Source organism: Cajanus cajan, chromosome 10, assembly GCF_000230855.2.
Source record: "Cajanus cajan strain Asha chromosome 10, NIPB_CcT2T_4, whole genome shotgun sequence".
NCBI lineage: Eukaryota > Viridiplantae > Streptophyta > Magnoliopsida > Fabales > Fabaceae > Cajanus > Cajanus cajan.
This window is the reverse complement of record NC_138526.1, coordinates 7854515-7863488: the sequence shown is the minus strand read 5'-3', so window position 1 is coordinate 7863488 and position 8974 is coordinate 7854515.

The window sequence follows — 8974 nt, the reverse complement described above, 5'->3', positions numbered from 1 at the left end:
TTTAGTGGTTCATATAGCTATCCTTTGAATTTTTCTCTGGAATTTGGTGTGCTGTCTTTTCATCGTTTCAGGGTGCTACTCACAAAACTTAAGCCAATTCTGATTTTCAAATTTTTTCATCACTTTGGTCTGTGAAAACTTTGAACTGCCATAACTGTTGATCCAGGCATCAGAATTGGCATTATTATATATGCTTTTGGGGTAGAAAAATGGGATTTATCACCTGCCAATCGATAGAATCCATTGGCCACACTCGAATTTTGAAAAAGAGGCCGTTTTCTATTTCTCTATCGCCTTATAGCTATCCTTTGAATTTTGCTCTTGAATTTGGTGTACTATGTTTTCATCATTTCAGTGTGTTGCTCACAAAATTTAAGCCAATTATGATTTTCAAATTTTTTCATCACTTTGGTCTGTGAAAACTTTGAACTTCCATAACTGTTGATCTAGGCGTCAGAATTGGCATTATTATATATGCTTTTGCGGTAGAAAAATGGGATCTATCACCTGCCAATCGACAGAGTCCATTCGACACGCTCGGATTTTCAAAAAAAGGGCCGTTTACTATTTCTCTATCGCCATATTTTTCTAAACTTTCTTTTAGTGGTTCATATGGCTATCCTTTGAATTTTGCTCTAGAATTTGGTGTGCTGTCTTTTCATCATTTCAGGGTGCTACTCACAAAATTTAAGCCAATTCTGATTTTCAAATTTTTTCATCACTTTGGTCTGTGAAAACTTTGAACTGCTATAACTGTTGATCCAGGCGTGAGAATTGGCATTATTATATATGTTTTTGGGGTAGAAAAATGGGATCTATCACTTGCCAATCGAAAGATTCCATTGGCCACGCTCGAATTTTCAAAAAGAGGACGTTTTCTATTTCTCTATCACCTTATTTTTCTAAACTTTCTTTTAGTGGTTCATATAATTATCCTTTGAATTTTTCTCTGGAATTTGGTGTGCTGTCTTTTTCATCATTTCAGGGTGTTGCTCACAAAATTTAAGACAATTCTGATTTTCAAATTTTTTCATCCCTTTGGTTTGTGAAAACTTTGAACTTCCATAACTGTTGATCCAGGCGTCAGAATTGGCATTATTATATATGCTTTTGCGGTAGAAAAATGGGATCTATCACCTGCCAATCGACAGAGTCCATTCGACACGCTCGGATTTTCAAAAAAAGGGCCGTTTACTATTTCTCTATCGCCATATTTTTCTAAACTTTCTTTTAGTGGTTCATATGGTTATCCTTTGAATTTTGCTCTAGAATTTGGTGTGCTGTCTTTTCATCATTTCAGGGTGCTACTCACAAAATTTAAGCCAATTCTGATTTTCAAATTTTTTCATCACTTTGGTCTGTGAAAACTTTGAACTGCCATAACTGTTGATCCAGGCGTGAGAATTGGCATTATTATATATGTTTTTGGGGTAGAAAAATGGGATCTATCACTTGCCAATCGAAAGATTCCATTGGCCACGCTCGAATTTTCAAAAAGAGGACGTTTTCTATTTCTCCATCACCTTATTTTTCTAAACTTTCTTTTAGTGGTTCATATAATTATCCTTTGAATTTTTCTCTGGAATTTGGTGTGCTGTCTTTTTCATCATTTCAGGGTGTTGCTCACAAAATTTAAGACAATTCTGATTTTCAAATTTTTTCATCCCTTTGGTCTATGAAAACTTTGAACTGCCATAACTGCTGATCCAGGCGTCAGAATTGGCATTATTATATATGCTTTTGGGGTAGAAAAATGGGATCTATCACCTACCAATCGACAGAGTCCATTGGCCACGCTCGGATTTTCAAAAAGAGGCCGTTTTCAATTTCTTTATCGCCTTATTTTTCTAAAGTTCCTTTTAGTGGTTGATATAGCTATCATTTGAATTTTGCTCTGGAATTTGGTGTGCTGTCTTTTCATCATTTCAGGGTGTTGCTCACAAAATTTAAGCCAATTCTGATTTTCAAATTTTTTCATCACTTTGGTATGTGAAAACTTTGAACTGCTATAACTGTTGATCCAGGCGTAAGAATTGGCATTATTATATATGCTTTTGGGGTAGAAAAATAGGATCTACCACCTGCCAATCGACAGAGTCCACTGGCCACGCTCGGATTTTCAAAAAGAGGTCATTTTCTATTTCTCTATCGCCTTATTTTTCTAAACTTTCTTGTAGTGGTTCATATAGCTATCCTTTGAATTTTGCTCTGGAATTTGGTGTGCTGTCTTTTTCATCATTTCAGGGTGTTGCTCACAAAATTTAAGACTATTCTGATTTTCAAATTTTTTTATACCTTTGGTCTATGAAAACTTTGAACTGCCATAACTGTTGATCCAGGCGTCAGAATTGGCATTATTATATATGCTTTTGGGGTAGAAATATGGGATCTATCACCTGCCAATCGACAGAGTCCATTGGCCACGCTCGGATTTTCAAAAAGAGGCCGTTTTCAATTTCTTTATCGCCTTATTTTTCTAAAGTTCCTTTTAGTGGTTCATATAGGTATCATTTGAATTTTGCTCTGTAATTTTGTGTGCTGTCTTTTCATCATTTCAGGGTGTTGCTCACAAAATTTAAGCCAATTCTGAATTTCAAATTTTTTCATCACTTTGGTCTGTGAAAACTTTGAACTGCCATAACTGTTGATCCAGGCGTAAGAATTGGCATTATTATATATACTTTTGGGGTAGAAAAATGGGATCTACCACCTGCCAATCGACAGAGTCCATTGGCCACGCTCGGATTTTCAAAAAGAGGTCGTTTTCTATTTCTCTATCGCCTTATTTTTCTAAACTTTCTTTTAGTGGTTCATATAGCTATCCTTTGAATTTTGCTCTGGAATTTGGTTTGCTGTCTTTTCATCAATTCAGGGTGTTGCTCTCAAAATTTAAGCCAATTCTGATTTTCAAATGTTTTCATCACTTTGGTCTATGAAAACTTTGAGTTGCCATAGCTGTTGATCCAGGCGTCAGAATTTGCATTATTATATAAGCTTTTGGGGTAGAAATATGGGATCTATCACCTGCCAATCGACAGAGTCCATTGGCGACGCTCGGATTTTCAAAAAGAGGCCGTTTTCAATTTCTTTATCGCCTTATTTTTCTAAAGTTCCTTTTAGTGGTTCATATAGGTATCATTTAAATTTTGCTCTGTAATTTGGTGTGCTGTCTTTTCATCATTTCAGGGTGTTGCTCACAAAATTTAAGCCAATTCTGAATTTCAAATTTTTTCATCACTTTGGTCTGTGAAAACTTTGAACTGCCATAACTGTTGATCCAGGCGTAAGAATTGGCATTATTATATATACTTTTGGGGTAGAAAAATGGGATCTACCACCTGCCAATCGACAGAGTCCATTGGCCACGCTCGGATTTTCAAAAAGAGGTCGTTTTCTATTTCTCTATCGCCTTATTTTTCTAAACTTTCTTTTAGTGGTTCACATAGCTATCCTTTGAATTTTGATCTGGAATTTGGTGTGCTGTCTTTTCATCATTTCAGATTATTGCTCACAAAATTTAAGCCAATTCTGATTTTCAAATTTTTTCATCACTTTGGTTTGTGAAAACTTTGAACTGCCATAACTGTTGATCGCAGCGTCAGAATTGGCATTATTATATTTGCTTTTGGGGTACAAAAATGGGATCTATCACCTACCAATCGACAGAGTCCATTGGCCACACTCGGATTTTCAAAAAGAGGCCGTTTTCTATTTCTCCATCGCCTTATTTTTCTAAACTTTCTTTTTGTGGTTCACATAGCTATCCTTTGAATTTTGCTCAAGAATTTGGTGTGCTGTCTTTTCATCATTTCAGGGTCTTGCTCACAAAATTTAAGCCAACTCGGATTTTCAAATTTTTCCATCACTTTGGTCTGTGAAAGCTTTGAACTGCCATAACTATTGATCCAGGCGTCAGAATTGGCATTATTATATATGCTTTTGGGGTAGAAAAATGGGATCTATCCCCTGCCAATTGATAGAGTCCAATGGCCATGATCGGATTTTCAAAATTAGGCTATTTTTTATTTCTCTATCACCTTATTTTTTTAAACTTTCTTTTAGTGGTTCATATAACTATCCTTTGAATTTTGCTCTGGAATTTGGTGAGCTGTCTTTTCATCATTTCAGGGTGTTGCTCACAAAATTTAAGCCAATTGTGATTTTCAAATTTTTTCACCACTTTGCTCTGTTAACACATTGAACTCCCATAACTGTTGATCCAGGCGTCAGAAGTGGCATTATTATATATGCTTTTGGGGTAGAAAAATGGGATGTATCACCTGCCAATCGAGAGAGTCCATTGGCCACGCTCGGATTTTCAAAAAGAGATCGTTTTCTATTTCTCTATCGCCTTATTTTGCTAAATTTTCTTTTCATGGTTCATATAGCTATCCTTTGAATTTTACTCTGGAACTTGGTGTGCTGTCTTTTCATCATTTCAGGGTGTTACTCACAAAATTTAAGCCAATTCTTATTTTCAAAATTTTTCATCACTTTGGTTTGTGAAAACTTTGAACTGCCATAACTGTTGATCCAGGCGTCAGAATTGGCATTATTTTATATGCTTTTGGGGTAGAAAAATGGGATCTATCACCTTCCAATCGACAGAATCCATTGGCCACGCTCGAATTTTGAAAAAGAGGCCATTTTCTATTTCTCTATCGCCTTATTTTTCTAAACTTTCTTTTAATGGTTCATATAGCTATCCTTTGAATTTTGCTCTGGAATTTGGTGTACTATGTTTTCATCATTTCAGGGTGTTGCTCACAAAATTTAAGCCAATTCTGATTTTCAAATTTTTTCATCACTTTGGTCTGTGAAAACTTTGAACTGCCATAACTGTTGATCCAGGCGTCAGAATTGGCATAATTATATATGCTTTTGGGGTAGAAAAATGGGATCTATCACCTGCCAATTGACAGAGTCCATTGGCCACGCTCGAATTTTCAAAAAGAGGCTGTTTTCTATTTCTCTATCACCTTATTTTTCTAAATTTTCTTTTAGTGGTTCATATAGCTATCCTTTGAATTTTGCTCTGGAATTTGGTGAGCTGTCTTTTCATCATTTCAGGGTGTTGCTCACAAAATTTAAGCCAATTCTGATTTTCAAGTTTTTTCATCACTTCGCTCTGCTAAAACTTTGAACTGCCTTAATTGTTGATCCAGGCGTCAGAATTGGCATTATTATATATGCTTTTGGGGTACAAAAATGGGATCTATCACTTGCGAATCGACAGAGTCCATTGGCCACGCTCGGATTTTCAAAAAGAGGTCATTTTCTATTTCTCTATCGCCTTATTTTTCTAAACTTTCTTTTGGTGGTTCATATAGCTATCCTTTGAATTTTGCTCTGGAATTTGGTGTGCTGTCTTTTCATCATTTCAGGGTGTTGCTCACAAAATTTAAGCCAATTCTGATTTTCAAATTTTTTCATCACTTTGGTCTATGAAAACTTTGATCTGCCATAACTGTTGATCCAAGGGTCAGAATTGGCATTATTATATATGCTTTTGGGGTAGAAAAATGGGATCTATCACCTGCCAATCGACAGAGTCCATTGGCCACACTCAGATTTTCAAAAAGAGGCCGTTTTCTATTTCTCTATCGCCGTATTTTTCTAAACTTTCTTTTAGTGGTTCACATAGCTATCCTTTGAAATTTGCTCTGGAATTTGGTGTGCTGTCTTTTCATCATTTCAGATTGTTGCTCACAAAATTTAAGCCAATTCTGATTTTCAAATTTTTTCATCACTTTGGTTTGTGAAAACTTTGAACTGCCATAACTGTTGATTGAAGCGTCAGAATTGGCATTCTTATATTTGCTTTTGGGGTAGAAAAATGGGATCTATCACCTGCCAATCGACAGAGTCCATTGGCCACGCTTGGATTTTCAAAAAGAGGCCGTTTACTATTTCTCTATCGCCATATTTTTCTAACTTTCTTTTAGTGGTTCATATAGCTATCCTTTGAATTTTGTTATGGAATTTGGTGTGCTGTCTTTTCATCATTTCAGGGTGTTGCTCACAAAATTTAAGCCAATTCTGATTTTCAAATTTTTTCATCACTTTGGTCTGTGAAAACTTTGAACTGCCATAACTGTTGATCTAGGCGTCAAAATTTGCATAATTATATATGCTTTTGGGGTAGAAAAATGGGATCTATCACCTGTCAATCGACAAAATACATTGGCCACGCTCGGATTTTCAAAAAGAGGCCGTTTTCTATTTCTCTATCTCCTTATTTTGCTAAACTTTCTTTTAATGGTTCATATAGCTATCCTTTGAATTTTGCTCTGGAATTTGGTGTACTATGTTTTCATCATTTCAGGGAGTTGCTCACAAAATTTAAGCCAATTCTGATTTTCAATTTTTTTCATCACTTTGGTCTGTGAAAACTTTGAACTGTCGTAACTATTGATCCAGGCGTCAGAATTCACATTATTATGTATGCTTTTGGGGTAGAAAAATGGGATCTATCACCTGCCAACCGACAGAGTCCATTGGCCACGCTCGAATTTTCAAAAAGAGGCCGTTTACTATTTCTCTATCGCCATATTTTTCTAAACTTTCTTTTAGTGGTTCATATAGCTATCCTTTGAATTTTGCTCTGGAATTTGGTGTGCTGACTTTTCATCATTTCAGGGTGCTACTCACAAAATTTAAGCCAATTTTGATTTTCAAATTTTTTCATCACTTTGGTCTGTGAAAACTTTGAACTGCCATAACTGTTGATCCAAGCGACATAATTGGCATTATTATATATGCTTTTGGGGTAGAACAATGCGATCTATCACTTGCCAATCGAAAGAGTCCATTGGCCACGCTCGGATTTTCAAAAAGAGGTCGTTTTCTATTTCTCTATCACCTTATTTTTCTAAACTTTCTTTTAGTGGTTCATATAGCTATCCTTTGAATTTTTCTCTGGAATTTGGTGTGCTGTCTTTTTCATCATTTCAGGGTGTTGCTCACAAAATTTAAGACAATTCTGATTTTCAAATTTTTTCATCCCTTTGGTCTATGAAAATTTTGAACTGCCATAACTGTTGATCCAGGCGTCAGAATTGGCATTATTATATAAGCTTTTGGGGTAGAAAAATGAGATCTATCACCTGCCAATCGACAGAGACCATTGGCCACGCTAGAATATTCAAAAAGAGGCCGTTTTCAATTTCTCTATCCCCTTATTTTTCTAAACTTTCTTTTAGTGGTTCATATAGCTATTCTTTGAATTTTGCTCTGGAATTTGGTGTGATGTGTTTTCATTATTTCAGGGTGTTGCTCACAAAATTTAAGCCAATTCTGATTTTCAAATTTTTTCATCACTTTGGTTTGTGAAAACTTTGAACTGCCATAACTGTTGATCCAGGCGTCAGAATTGGGATTATTATATATGCTTTTGGGGTAGAAAAATGGGATCTATCACCTGCCAATCGACAGAGTCCATTGGCCACACTCGGATTTTAAAAAAGACCCTGTTTTCTATTTCTTTATCGCCTTATTTTTCTAAACTTTCTTTTAGTGGTTCACATAGCTATCCTTTGAAATTTGCTCTGGAATCTGCTGTGCTGTCTTTTCATCATTTAAGATTGTTGCTCACAAAATTTAAGCCAATTCTGATTTTCAAATTTTTTCATCACTTTGGTTTGTGAAAACTTTGAACTGCCATAACTGTTGATTGAAGCGTCAGAATTGGCATTCTTATATTTGCTTTTGGGGTAGAAAAATGGGATCTATCACCTGCCAATCGACAGAGTCCATTGGCCACGCTCGGATTTTCAAAAAGAGGCTGTTTTCTATTTCTCTATTGCCTTATTTTTCTAAACTTTCTTTTAGTGGTTCACATAGCTATCCTTTGAATTTTGCTCTAGAATTTGGTGTGTTGTCTTTTCATCATTTCAGGGTCTTCCTCACAAAATATAAGCCAACTCGGATTTTCAAATTTTTTCATCACTTTGGTCTGTGAAAACTTTGAACTGCCATAACTATTGATCAAGGCGTCAGAATTGGCATTATTATATTTTCTTTTGGGGTAGAAAAATGGGATCCACCCCCTGCCAATTGACAAAGTCCATTAGCCATGCTCGGATTTTCAAAATGAGGCTGTTTTCTATTTCTCTATCGCCTTATTTTTCTAAACTTTCTTTTAGTGGTTCATATAGCTATCCTTTGAATTTTGCTCTAGAATTTGGTGAGCTGTCTTTTAATCATTTCAGGGTGTTTCTCACAAAATTTAAGTCAATTCTGATTTTCAAATTTTTTCATCACTTTGCTCGGTTAAAACTTTGAACTGTCATAACTGTTGATCCAGGCGTCAGAATTGGCATTATTATATATGCTTTTGGGGTAGAAAAATGGGATGTATCACCTGCCAATCGAGAGAGTCCATTGGCCACGCTCGGATTTTCAAAAAGAAATCGTTTTCTATTTCTCTATCGCCTTATTTTTCTAAACTTTCTTTTAGTGGTTCATATATCTATCCTTTGAATTTTTCTCTGGAATTTGGTGTGCTGTCTTTTCATCATTTCAGGGTGTTGCTCACAAAATTTAAGCCAATTATGATTTTCAAAAATTTTCATCACTTTTGTCTATGAAAACTTTGAACTGCCACAACTATTGATCCAGGCGTCAGGATTGGCATTATTATATATGCTTTTGGGGTAGAAAAATGGGATCTATCACCTGCAAATCGACAGAGTCCATTGGCCACGCTCAGATTTTCAAAAAGAGGTCGTTTTCTATTTCTCTATCGACTTATTTTTCTAAACTTTCTTTTAATGGTTCATATAGCTATCCTTTGAATTTTGCTCTGGAATTTGGTGTACTATGTTTTCATCATTTCAGGGTGTTGCTCACAAAATTTAAGCCATTTCTGATTTTCAATTTTTTTCATCACTTTGCTCTGTTAAAACTTTGAACTGCCATAATTGTTGATACAGGCGTCAGAATTGGCATTATTATATATGCTTTTAGGGTACAA